This window comes from Sitophilus oryzae, unplaced genomic scaffold (genome assembly GCF_002938485.1).
Source record: "Sitophilus oryzae breed Bouriz unplaced genomic scaffold, Soryzae_2.0 scaffold_1393_pilon_pilon, whole genome shotgun sequence".
Lineage (NCBI taxonomy): Eukaryota > Metazoa > Arthropoda > Insecta > Coleoptera > Curculionidae > Sitophilus > Sitophilus oryzae.
The window spans coordinates 463552-477100 of NW_022146052.1; the positions used below are offsets into that span (position 1 = coordinate 463552).

The 13549-nt window shown below is 31.9% G+C and overlaps 1 protein-coding gene across 1 annotated transcript in view; it reads left to right on the top strand.

Moving 5' to 3' along the window:
• Positions 1 to 10203: 10203 nt before the first annotated feature.
• LOC115875626 (rhoGEF domain-containing protein gxcJ) overlaps positions 10204 to 13549 on the top strand; it is a 275457-nt gene continuing 272111 nt past the window's right edge. The window contains exon 1 of the mRNA XM_030891130.1: positions 10204 to 10427. The gene's annotated coding sequence lies outside the window, so the exon portion shown is untranslated. The remainder of the gene's footprint in view (positions 10428 to 13549) is intronic.

The window sequence follows — 13549 nt, forward strand, 5'->3', positions numbered from 1 at the left end:
ATCTTGTTAAAATGTGTTTCAACTAGACTTTAAGTTATTATGAAACATTTGAATTCTTTTTGATTTTGAGTTTTTATTTCAGTAACATTTAATAATTATTAAATATGACACATCCAGAGGATAAAATTCCTTTTGTTTACAAAACATCTTTTTTTGTATTTATTCAGCAATGTTGGTAAATAGAACCAATATTTTTAATTTTAGGTTTAGAAATACAGACCTTTAAAAAAGTGCTATTGAGGTAAAATTTTATGTATGTTTATCATTGATACCACAGTTATCGGCTTGAATTTCTATGTTTTTATTGAATTAAAATTTTGAATAAAACCTCAGCTTAGAATAAGCGAATATCTACTATTTACCTAAATACTAGATATTCGCTTATATGTAACAAGTTAGATTTTGAACTTCTTTGAAGCTGCATTTTTTTAAATTATTGAGTCAGGTGCTCTGCTCTGCTTGTATGAGAACAGGTGCTGATACTCGAAAACTAGAGAAGTTGACTGGCTGTATAATGAAGAGGTTGTGGTTTTACTCAAAATTTTAATTCAATAAAAACAGAAATTCAAGCCACAATAGCGCGCTTAGAAATGTTTATTTATGATTTTTTATAATAATATATAATATTATTGTCCAACAGATCAAACCCAGCAAAATAAAACACTAAATCACCACAATACACCAAAACACTTTTACTTTTACACTGGACGCGCGTTTCGCTAACCAGTTTATAATCATCTGCCGATGATGCTAACATGGTTAGCGAAACGCGCCTCCAGTGTAAAAGTAAAAGTGTTTTGGTGTATTGTGGTGATTTAGTGTTTTATTTTGCTGTGTAACACCAAAGGTTCCAACCCTCAACTGTAATAAAGATCAAACCCATTTAAAAGACAGTTTTTAAACTTTATAAATAAAAAAGGTCACATACACAGGGTATGTAGAATAACACACCCCAAGCAGCATTTGGACGTCGGGACAACGTTGTGTCACGCAACCAAACGTCGGGGCGCAACGTCGGCACAACCTCGTGCCAACCCTAGTCTGGACTAGTTTGGAGAATAATTTTTGGGTCGAAACGACGTTGGATACCGACGTTGGCTAGCAGCCTAATTTAGTACAAACTGCAACGTTGTTTAAAATCCTAATTCACAGAAATACAAAACTAATATGGCGTCTAAGTCCCGTTTTATCCTAAATTGGGATAATTATAGTAAAAATATTATTTTTATGATTTAGTTAGAGACATATGTCAGATGGCAGTGAAGGAAAACAAAACAAAAGTATTTAAGTGTGAAGTTTGAAGATCATAATTATTGAAACACTTTAACCGACTCTGTAACTCGTTACCCAAGGCAAAAAAGTTAAACGCAAACAACTTTATTGATAAATGTATTGTTTCTACTTTGAAAAATACTAATGGGCCTTAAAATTAAAGAAGTTTTAAAAATTTTCTTGAATTTTTTTTTTTAGTAAAATGAGAATAATTTATTCGCAGTCGAAAAAATTGTTTCCGCGTGTTTTTTAGGGTCAAATATTTCAAGTTAATGTATTCAAAAAGCAGGAATTGCTATTTTAGGCACGAAACATTTTCTTATTTAACAACATGGCGGCTTTCACTTTGTTGTTTTGGAGATTAAGATGGAGTAGTTCGAGTAGTCGCATACTGGACTAATAAAGTCGCAGTTCGGCCTTAACAGGTAGTATACTAGTCGCAAGATTGCCTAATTTAGTCATCCTAGAGTCTAGCTTGTGCCGCCCTCTATAATATAAATAAACGAGGGAGTGGATAAACTATCGGTAATATATGTCGATGTATATTTAAATTTAGTTTTATATGTACCTTTCTTATGTCCCATTTTAATTAAGTTTTTTTTTATAAAAACAAAAACAGCACTGAACTGTCTGACTGAACAGAACAATGAAGTGAAAATTTAAAATTTAAGGTTATGGTTCAATACAGTTGCAAAAAGGTAGTGACTCGACGTCCTACCAACGTAAGAATAAGGAAATCTAAACAACGTTGGAATTAGTAAAACAGACGACGTTTGCATAACGTTGGAATAGGTCCTGAAACTGACGTCGGAAAACTCTATATTGTCCAACGTTGTAACTACGTTGTCCGAATCACCTAAAGGTCACTTAAGCAAAAAAGGTTACAAGACAACGTTTATTCGACGTCGCAGAAGCTTCTACTTTGCTGTAGTACTAGTCCAACGTCGGCACAACGTTATAAAAACGTTTAAATTTATTTTAATACCCAAGGTAGGGAGCTAACTATTTTTTGTAACTAAACCAACGTTGTGTTTAGTAAACATGTGGTCGCAAGTCGTGAAAATGTTACTTGGGACAGTATTATGAAATATCGAAAACGACAAAAAACTGCCTGATGGGCAGTACAATATAATTTTAAAGAGTAAATTAAACTAGTTAATTGTCGCCAGCCGTCAAAAGAACCAATGAGATTTGTACAAAATTCAAACATCTGTCAATTTTAAATTTAGTCCAGCTCTCATTGGTTATTTGAAATGTCAACTGTTATTCTTGTTGTCCTGAGAACGGGGCTTAACTAAGCAACTCAACAGAATACAATTTTGGGAATACGTGAAATCAAAAATAGGTATTAACATTATAAAATAAGTAAAAATGGTCTATCTAAATGCGCGCTCAGACGACTCGTCTACTTGACAAACATTTGTTATTGGTATACAGAGTCCGGCAATAGTCCGTCGGGCAACTATACAAAATTTTTAAGTTTATAAGAGCTATGACGCACTATCGCCGGACTTTGAATGTCAATAAAAAATGTTTGACAATTACACGAGTCGTCAGAGTCCATCTTAATATAGCAAATATAGCAAACAAAAAAATAAGCTATAAATAACGATTTTTAGTTTTTAATATAATAATTTAATTGATTGCAAAGTAAAACTCCCATTCAGGAATTGAATATAACCAACCATAGCTTATTCAGTACGAGCTGGTCATATTCGCTTGATTTTGGTTGGCCAATTGTCCTAAATAAATAAATAAATGCCTTTATTGTCAAAAAATTTTACAATTTGTAGACAAAGGTAAAGTAAACAAACAAAATAAACAAACAAACAAACAAAAGAGAATACAAAACATTATACAAATATAACATTGTCAGTCTTATTGTTTAAAATAAACATTTTTAAATGTTTACAATGTCAAAGAATAAAAAAATTAAAATAATATTCAAAAATATTTAGTTAGTTTATAGTAAATATCAATGACCTCTAAACAAATTTATTTCGATGTAAATATAGTAATAGCAAACATTAGACCAGTGTTTACAAGATCAAATTCGATTATCAAAATATAAGACATTTACAGCGTAGAAAGCCTTGTCTAGTAAATAAGATTTCAATGCTTTGCGAAATGAAGAAAATGATGTAATGGATTTGATTTCAAATGGCAGGGCATTTTTTTCGAATTGTAGAATATTGAACTTTTAACTAACTCTGAGCGTGGGGTAGGTAGATAAAGATCTTGCTCCGCGTTCCTGAGTGGATAAGTGTGAGATGGCCTTTCTTGAGAAGCTGATACATGCTTACGTATTAGGCAAACGGATTCAAATATAAATAAGGAAGAAAGAGTTAATATTTTTAATTTTTTAAAAAAGTCCTGGCAATGAGTTCTGCTGTTTAGTACCAGTGAATATCGAACAGCTCTCCTTTGGAGCTTGAAAATACGGTCAAATTGAGTCGCACAACACGTACCCCAGAATGGAAGGGCATACCTGAGGTGTGACTCAAAAAGTGCATAATAAACAGTTTTAGCCACTGACAAGTTAAGCTCCTTAGAAACAGATTTTAATGCAAAATAGGCAGAGCTTAATTTTTTCGACAAAGCGTCGATATGCATGTCCCATTTCAGAGAATTGTCTACAACAAGCCCTAAGAATTTTACAGATTTTACGACGTCAATGGTGGTGTTGTTAAGTATAAAAGGCTGCAGCGAGTTTTTATATGACAAAGCTTTAGAAATGTTGAGACTCAAGAGGTTCGAATCGCACCAAGATTTAATGGTGATTAAGTCATTTGATATAATGTTATGAAGTGCCGTGACGTCCTGTGCTCCAAGTGAAGCTAGTGTCATCGGCAAAAAGACATATTTTACCACTGGATGTTTATGTTAGCAATGTCGTTAATAAAAAGAAGAAACAAAATAGGACCTAGTACTTAGCCTTGTGGTACTCCACATTCTATTAGCTTGTTAGAAGACAACGTGGTATCCCCACAAGTTGACTTCTGTTGCTCAGATATGACTTCGAGACATACCATTCGAGAGATGTCCTACTGCGGCTAAATTTTGTGCACATGCCAGTAGTAAGTCAGAGCACCAATCCCGAACGTTTTTTTTCAAACGAAGCTTCAATGGAGCTGAAAATCCGACTTGTTGCTAGTGTTGCCAATTTAGCTTTTTCTCCCGCTAAATCTGTTTTTTTTTCGGTTTAGGGAAAAAAATAATTTAGCGGCTAGCGTTTTTTAGCGGTTTAAAATTTTCAATAATAAATAAGTAAAATTTGAGACAAAAATTATTACTAAAATTCCAAACAACAATTTTCCCAAAATCTGCACTATTAATAGTGTAATCATCATCACGTGATGAAAGCCTTACCAAAAGGTTCAAATCTAGGCCACAGATTTATCAGTAAGACGAAGCATTCATTCATTCATCAGTCAGGAAGCATTCGGTCCCTTTAAATATCCTTTTTAAAGTCGCTATAAAGAAACTGAGCCACATATTAAGTTTATTTCAATGGGAAATACATTTTTTACAAAAATATTACCTCTAATTTTGTATTGTACCGGTCAGTGCCCCCCATAATGAGATAAAAATATTTTGGATATAATGGATGATGCCTTGCAGTTTCATAGATGAACTCCGTTGCAATTAAATTTTCATCTTCAGTTAAATTTTCGCCGTGTAGATTTGGTTATAATAGGTATAGGGCAGAAAGATGAGCAGGTCTTAAATATTTACTTGCCCGTTTTTTCAGAATTGCACACATTATCTTGTTTTCCTACCTAGCAACAAATGAATCTTATACTTTGATATAATAATATAGACCTTATTTCAAAAAAGCAGCTAAAACCTTTTGAGATTGTTGGCGCGTTAGCTTCAAAAATCGTTACCGATTTAGCGATTGGCTTAAACAAGTCATAAGTTGCTTGTATTTATAGCCAAAATTCGTTTCGAAGCAGAAGGCTTACTGTGTTTGGTGAAAGAACATGAGAAATATTTGGGCTATCATCAATTATTGCTAAGCTTTTTAATGAGTATTTAGTGTCCAACAAGCTTTTTAGACAAGAAACAAAGCAGCCCCATCTTGTCTTTGCAAAAAAAGGAAAAGAGTAGAGCGGGAGAAAATCAATATTGTCAGTGTTACCGATCTTGCGATAATATTATGCAATATTACCAAAATTACCGGTAATATTACCCTTTATATCACTAATTAGAAATAATAATCAGTAAATAATCAAAATACTAATAATAATTTAGCAGAAAATTAAAAATTCTACAGATTCTTAATGTCGACATTGCAGAGCCCATTGTTGCTAAATATATTAAAATTGTGTCCAAAGGGAATGTCTACAGTGTGTTAGGGTAGAGGGTAGTTTCACACAAAACGTCTGTTTTTACCTGTGTACAGGGTGGGTCAAATTCGACGCTTTTAAATGGAAACACCCTTTTCTATAGGAGATATATCGATATCTGTTACCGTTTCGGAGTTACGGGGTGTTTTTCAAAAATATGCACTTTTAACAAATCGCTGTAACTTTTTTGGTATGGAAAATTTTGTATTTTTATGAAAACATTTCCAAAGCACCTTTTTACGTAGAATTTAATGGTTTAAGTATAATTTGTTCAAAATGAATAATTTAAGAATTATCAACAGAAAATTTGATTTTTTATACGGGACAACCTGTATATTTTTAATTTATCGAAAATAATTTAAAATTACCTTTCCAAAAATATAACACACTTGATATTTTGCTCGATTCCTGTTCGAGATATAGAATATATAAAAATTCGCCCGCTTTAAATGAGTAGGCTTTGAACGGCACTGGCTGTAATGCAAAAAAAAGTCTCTAGCTGTGAGCATCAATTAAAATGAAAATAATGAGAGATGCAGAATTTTATAACAATTTAAAATATATTTAACCAACATTAACACATTAAACTATATCTAATAATAATACAAATAAATAGCAAACCAAGACATGAAATTTTGCTACAGGTGTTCGACATATCGACCGTCTTCGTCTGTTATGGACAGACAGGGCAGTTTTTGAACATTTCTCGCGGAATTCATTAACTCAGTAGGGGTGAAAGATACCCTCTCATAACTGCTAAGTATTTCTAATTCTTTTCTAGATTATACGGAAGAATAAGAAACCTTTATTTTTCCGCAAATATATCCATAGGATTAGATCCATGGGCACTAAGTCTGGCGGTACTCGCCGGCCAACGGCTGGAATCTTGGTTAGCTATTCAATTATTCTTGAAATTGGATGCAAAAATTTGCTGTTCAGAGGCGGTGCGTCGTCTTGCTGGAAAAATATGTTTTTGAGTTCCATTAAGGGCATATCATCGATAAGGGGTCCAAAGCCTACTAGTTAAAAGTGGCGAACTTTTAAAAATTCTGTATTTCGAAGGGGATTATAACAAAATATCTAGTGTGCTACATTTTTGGAAAGGTAATTTTAAATTCTTTTCAGTTAATTAAAAATATAGAGGGTGTCCCAAATAAAAAATCAATTTTTCTGTTAATAACTCTTAAATTATTAATTTAAAAAAAAATATACTTAAACCATTAAATTCTACGTAAAAAGGTGCTTTGGAAATGTTTTCATAGAAATACAAAATTTTCGATAGCAAAAAAGTTACAGCGATTTATTAAAAATGCACATTTTTGAAAAACACCCCGTAACTCCGAAACGGTAACAGATATTGATGTGCGGTTTTCACCATCATGTTTTTTATGAAAATTCAGCTCCAGACACCGATATTAGTTTTCGTCTATCTCCTATAGAAAAGGGTGTTTCCATTTAAAAGCGTCGAATTTGACCCACCCTGTACAGGGTGTCCGACTAAGAATAGCTCTCGGCTGTATCTCGGAAAGTATTAGCCGTAGGGCCTACGGAAAAAAAATATTTATAACTAAAGAGGCTATGAGAAATTGCTGGAAATTATTTTCAAGTTTGTTAAACGGCCGATAGAGGGCGCAACTGCTATTGAACATAATAAAATAGAATTTTTACAGAATTTTGTTGAGATAATGGGTACTATAAATAATAGCTTCATAATCTTCAGTAAATTTTTGATTTTTTTTGTTAGAACTATTTTCCTTTATCTGCTAAAATAAAGTGGTGGGGGAGGTTAGATCTGTCTTTATTTAAATGTTAATAACTCCGGACTGGATGAACGGAACCAACAAACGGGGGCTCGTTTAAAAGAGCGTTTCTTGTTCTATATTATACCATAAAAGTAATAATAATAAGGTTTTGAACATAGACGCTAGGGGGCGTTTTCTTACAATTTAACAAACACAGCGCGTTTTTTGAAAAAAAAATACGATAGTATATGTAATTTTAGCTGATAGTAATGAGCAGTAAAAGCTTAAAAAGTCGGCGAAAACCGCATCGTGATATCTTCTTTCAAATCGAAGATATTAGCAAAATTATAATAAATACCAAAAAATAAGTCCTTAATTACATTATTTTTACCACATGGCATCAGTAGCCCTCTTGATTATGCCCATTCTAACAAAAAAATAAGATAGAAACAGTTAGTTTATTTTAAAATTGACGAAATACCAGAATGCCATAATAACAGATGTATTAATATCTAATAATTAAGATATTAATAACAGTGAAGAAATGATGCTTCAGTGAAGTCATGGTAGGCTTTGGAAAAAAGTTGCTTTTGACGTAATAGTATAAACGTCAAATTGTTATTAGATCAACATTTTGATAGTCTTAGCAGCGTTTTTTTTTATCTTTTGATTGCTTTTTCAAAATGTCAACAACTTCAACTACTTCAAATAATAAAGGCATTTTGAAAAAGAAATCAAAAGAAGAAAAACGCTGCAAAGACTATCAAAATGTTGATCTAATAACAATTTGACGTTTATACTATTATGTCAAAAGCAACTATTTTCCAAAGCCTACCATGACTTCACGGAAGCATCGTTTCTTGTTCCCTCTTATTATAATATCTTAATTATTAGATATTAATGCATCTGCTATTATGGTATCCTGGTAAAATTTACTGAAGACTATGTAGCTATTATTTATAGTACCCATTATCTAGACAAAATTCTGTAAAAATTCTATTTTCTTATTTTCCTAAATATTTTTCATAGCAGTTGCCCCCTCTAGCCGCCCTTTTACAAACTTGAAAATAATTTCCAGTAATTTCTCATAGTCCCTTTATTTATAAATATTTTTTTCCATAGGCCCTACGGCTAATACTTTCCGAGATACAACCGAGAGCTATTCTTAGTGGGACACCCTGTACCCCTGTACAAATAAATCGCTATGGCGATCTAGTAAATCGGAGAGAGAAAAAGTATTTATCACATGACCACTTAATACGCAGCTAGATATCATTCGCTTGGAAAAATACTTGCTTTTATTTCTATATTCAGTACTGGGCGCATTGGCCGTACTCTTCGTACCCACGAAAATCGGCACCCATGGCTAGAAATACCGATCCGGTGTAGCATACATTTTTCATCCCATTTTCCATCTTCGCGCCCTTTTAAAAACACTTTTCTATTTAAAATATCGAAATCAACGACCTCTCTTATAGACAACGCGTATCACTGACATCTTGATCGATACCAGTCGATCAATCGATGCGCCGCAAACAAAGGAACATCGTCGAGTGGAATGGGTTCATGGGTTCGTCACGATGGCGCTGTTATCGCTGACGTTGGCTATTGCATGACTACGTCAGAGCGGCACCAACAGGAAAGGATGTCCGGTCGTCGGACCCTATCTGTTGTTTCTGCAAGAACCTCCGCTGCTGCAAGAACTGTGGTCACATGATCGCGCGCGGTTCTTAACTCGCAGGAGGCTTTCTTTCAACGTTGCCGGCTTCATAATAAAGCCTTTGAGACGAAGAATTTTGAAATTTATTTTTTTGATACTTATATTAGTAATTACAGTTCTTACAGTGCCATGCTTTGTACAAAACCTTTTGGCGATCTTTAGCATGTACCTGAAGATTAATCCCAGTAGGATTTAGGAGGTACTCTCGGATAGGAGGCAGATACATTTCCCAGCCTTGCCACCGAACCATGGCTACCACAACATTATATACTTCAAGTATCATATATTTTGGTACTTCTATTTTTATATTAATTAATATAAAAACTAAAACAAATATAAAAGGTGTATCATTCCATGATAAATTATGGAGATAAAATTGTGGATAAAAAATTTTATACATAAATCATAATAAATATCTATACAGCGTGTTTTGCCCATAATCACTTCGATATATTATGAAGATGAAAGGAAATTTAGCAGAAAATTTAAAATTATAAAACATTGCGCTAAATATACTAAAATTGTGTCCAAAGGGAATGTCTACAGTGTGTTAGGGTAGTTTCACACAAAACTTTTAATGGATACTGGAATTTCAGCATATTAAGAAAGCTAGGGCTCTTTTAAGCAAGAAAGATACTCTTTATTTATTTCGAAATCAAATAGGTAACTACGAATTTGAATGATTAAAATAAATGAATTGTTAAGGACTGTTACCTCAGGGAGCATATTAGGGCATATATTTTTATAGGAACTTTTTCTTTTATTCTATTTGTAGTATCCCCCTGAAGTACATTTTGGTAACTATTTTTTCTCACTCAATATAACAAACCAGCCTTTATTTTTACCACTATGAATAACTCCGTAAACTTTTTCGTAAATGTTTTGAAATACCCTGTAGATTTGAGTCTTTGTAAAAGAATGCAAGCAGGGCGAAGTAATGAGAGGTCACTAGCTTAAAGGTTAAACATTAATTTACAATAGAGTCTAGATTTATATATGGGGACACAGTGCACAATCAGTAACACTATGTATGTTTGCAATAATATAGAATCTGGCAACCCTGCTGCAGTGAACGGCGCTCCGCAGGCCGCAGGGACTGGCGAACAGATAGTACCGAAGATCCGCGAGTACTGTTACTTCGGCGGACTTGGTGCCAAGTCGTACTACGGTTACGCGGGAGTGTTGGTTGGTGTGCGCTTCTTCTGTTGACGTTTTTTAAAAGGACTGTGACCTAATATCGGAGAGGATCTGTTCTCTGCTGTGTGGTTCTGTGACTTTTGTGGAATGTAATTTGCTCGTCTCATTTGTTGGATAATTCATTTTGGGAACATTTAATCTCTGAAAGTGAGTTAGAAAGTACATATTTATTAGTTATTACAGTTATATTTTTAATATTTGTCAAATTATGAATATATTTCTTCTAGTAGCAACTTAATTATTTAAAAAATATATTCCTCGTATTAAAGACAAATTAAAACATGCATTCATGCATCGGTCATTATATTAAAACTCAATGTAATATTGAAACGAGCTACTAATTGTAATTTTTACTAATATATTAATATTAACCAAATCTGTGACATTTGGTAAGTAAATTTATTTAAATGTTCTTCTACTTACCTACTTATTAAATTTATGTTCTAATAAAATGCCACAAATACCATGCAGTCTCAAAGTGAAAGGGCTTTCTAGTACAGAATTATATATAGTGTGCTATAGGGTGAGATATCTAACTGAATCGATTAAAAAAACAATCATCAGTTTGTTTCAGTTTTCTCGTTTATATTTTGCTATAAAATAATTTGAAATTTGAAAATATTCTTCCAGAGAAAATATATCTGTACCCTAGAAGCATGTTAAGTCCAAAATTAGCATATTAATTTAAAAAAAAAACTTTGTTATATTTCATTTAAGTTCAAGATAAGTTAGTCATATACCAAATATTCAATCATAGGTTTAAAAATATCCGAGTAATTAGAGAGAACTTAAAATTCCTCTTTCTTATAACTGTTTTTTTTTGTTTTGTGACCTAACATAGCTTGCTTCTGGGGTACAAATATTTTTATTTGCAAATTAATCTGTTTTTGAATATTGGACCTCATCAAAGGAAAATACGTAATATATAAAATTTAAATTTTAATAGATGCTAAAATACCGCATGCAAAAAAACGGCGTCAAGTTGGCTTGGAAATTACGATCAATGACATTTACCGTATAATTTTACATATAAAATGACAGCGATCTTTGTTTCCGAGCCAACTCTGACACCGTTTATTTTCGATCATACTGTATTTTAAGATCTTTTAAACATTTTAATTTTAGGGTACAATTGAGGTTGGCACCTTTGAAGTTATCTATTAAAATGAGCTACTCTACTAATTGTAATTTTTTATGTTATATTAATATTCACCAATTCTGTGACATTTGTTAAATAAATTTATTTGAATGTTCTTCTGCTTACCTACTTAGATTTATATACGAATAAAATAATATAAAAACCAGGCAGTGAAGTTCCAAAGTGAAAGGGCTTTCTAGTTGTTTCTAGTACAGAATTAGTAGGTATGCTATAGGATGAGATACCTAACTAATGAACCTTTGAAAAGGAGAACACTTTCAGTATGTTTCAATTTTTCGTTTTTCATTCAATAATTTGAAATTAAACTACTCAAAACAATTAATTATCGCATATTTAAAAAAAAATTAATTTGAAAAACAAAAATTTTCAATTCCCTGACTTACGGTGTTAAATAGTTGGTGTGAAGGGAAATTCGAAACAATAAGCCTACGCGTTAACCTGTAATTTTTAGTCGGCCGACTATTTAGTTGCAAAAATGAAAACAATTCATACTTATGGAGCTGATCGGCCGACTATTTTATTGCATGTGAGAGCGGGTCCATAAGGATATATAGTTTACAAATATGCAACTAAATAGTCGGTCGATTAAAAATTGCCTGTCAGCGTATAGCCTAAGGCTACGCGACACAATCAAATATTGGTCTGATCGGCTCCATAAGAATGTATTGTTTTCACTTTTGCAACTAAATAGTCGGCCGACTAAAAATTACATCAGTGCGTACCCTAATTATCCTAAAAAAAACTACAAGAGAAAGGCAGAAAAATGCATGCTTCATTTAGAAATATGTCATAATTACTTTTATTCAAATATGCGATAATTGTTTTGACTATATATATATATATATATATATATATATATATATATATATATATATATATATATATATATATATATATATATATTATATAATATATATCATAAAAAAAAAAAATATATATATATATATATATATATATATATATATATATATATATATATATATATATATATATATATATATATATATATATATATATATATATATATATATATATATATATATATATATATATATATATATATATATATATATATATATATATATATACATATATTATATATATATATATTTTCCTTTGCTGGGGTGCAAAATATATATATACTATATCATATAAAAAATATATATATATATATATATATATATATTTTTTTTATGATCCCGAGTTTGTAAATATTTTGCACCCCAGCAAAGGAAAATATTATATAATATGTAAAGTTAAAATTTTAATAAATGCTAAAATATTGCATGATAGAAAAAACGTTCAGGTTAGCTTGGAAATAATAGCATTCACAATAGAATTTTACATACATGAAGGCGTAGATCTTCCAACCATCAAAACGACTTGGTACATTCATATGCTCTATTCTACATTTTATTATTTTAAACAAATTTCCATACAGAGGTTACCATTTCTCTCATGTTTGGAAAAATGTTATACCTAGTAAGTGGTTTTACACTTAAATTTAAGATTTTTCAAAAGTGGTACAATTGAGTTCCAACCTCTGGGATTACTAATGACAACAATACACTAAGATAATTTATATTGAGCGTATCCGGAAAAGTTCCCGAAAACAAATGACCGCAGGAAAATTAACCGAAATTAATATTGTTCTGAAGGAAAATTACCCGAAAGTGTAGTTCTCCTAAGAACATTTACGGAACAAAAAAGTTGCCCGAAAAATTGCAATACTTGTCAGGTCCGACATTGATTGCGTCTTGCATTATCCGAGTAAAAACGTGTAGAATGTCGAATTTGTAGTCAGTGAAAAAGGAAAACAGAAACTGTTACTCCACAGTTCTTTTATCAAAAAGACAATGTTGAAGAGTATTTTTTTATACCGATCGAATAAAAACGGCATCAGCGATGGCTATGAAATGAAGATCGTTGTCATTTTGTCATTTTACATGTAATATTATATGGAAAATGTCATCGATCGTCATTTCAAAACCAACTGGACGCCGTTTTTTTCGATCATACGGTATATTTTTTAATAGACTGTTGGTTTGGTTTGCTTTTTATTCAATGGGTCCTGTTGTTAAAATGCCCTGTATTGCAATATTTTGAGGAA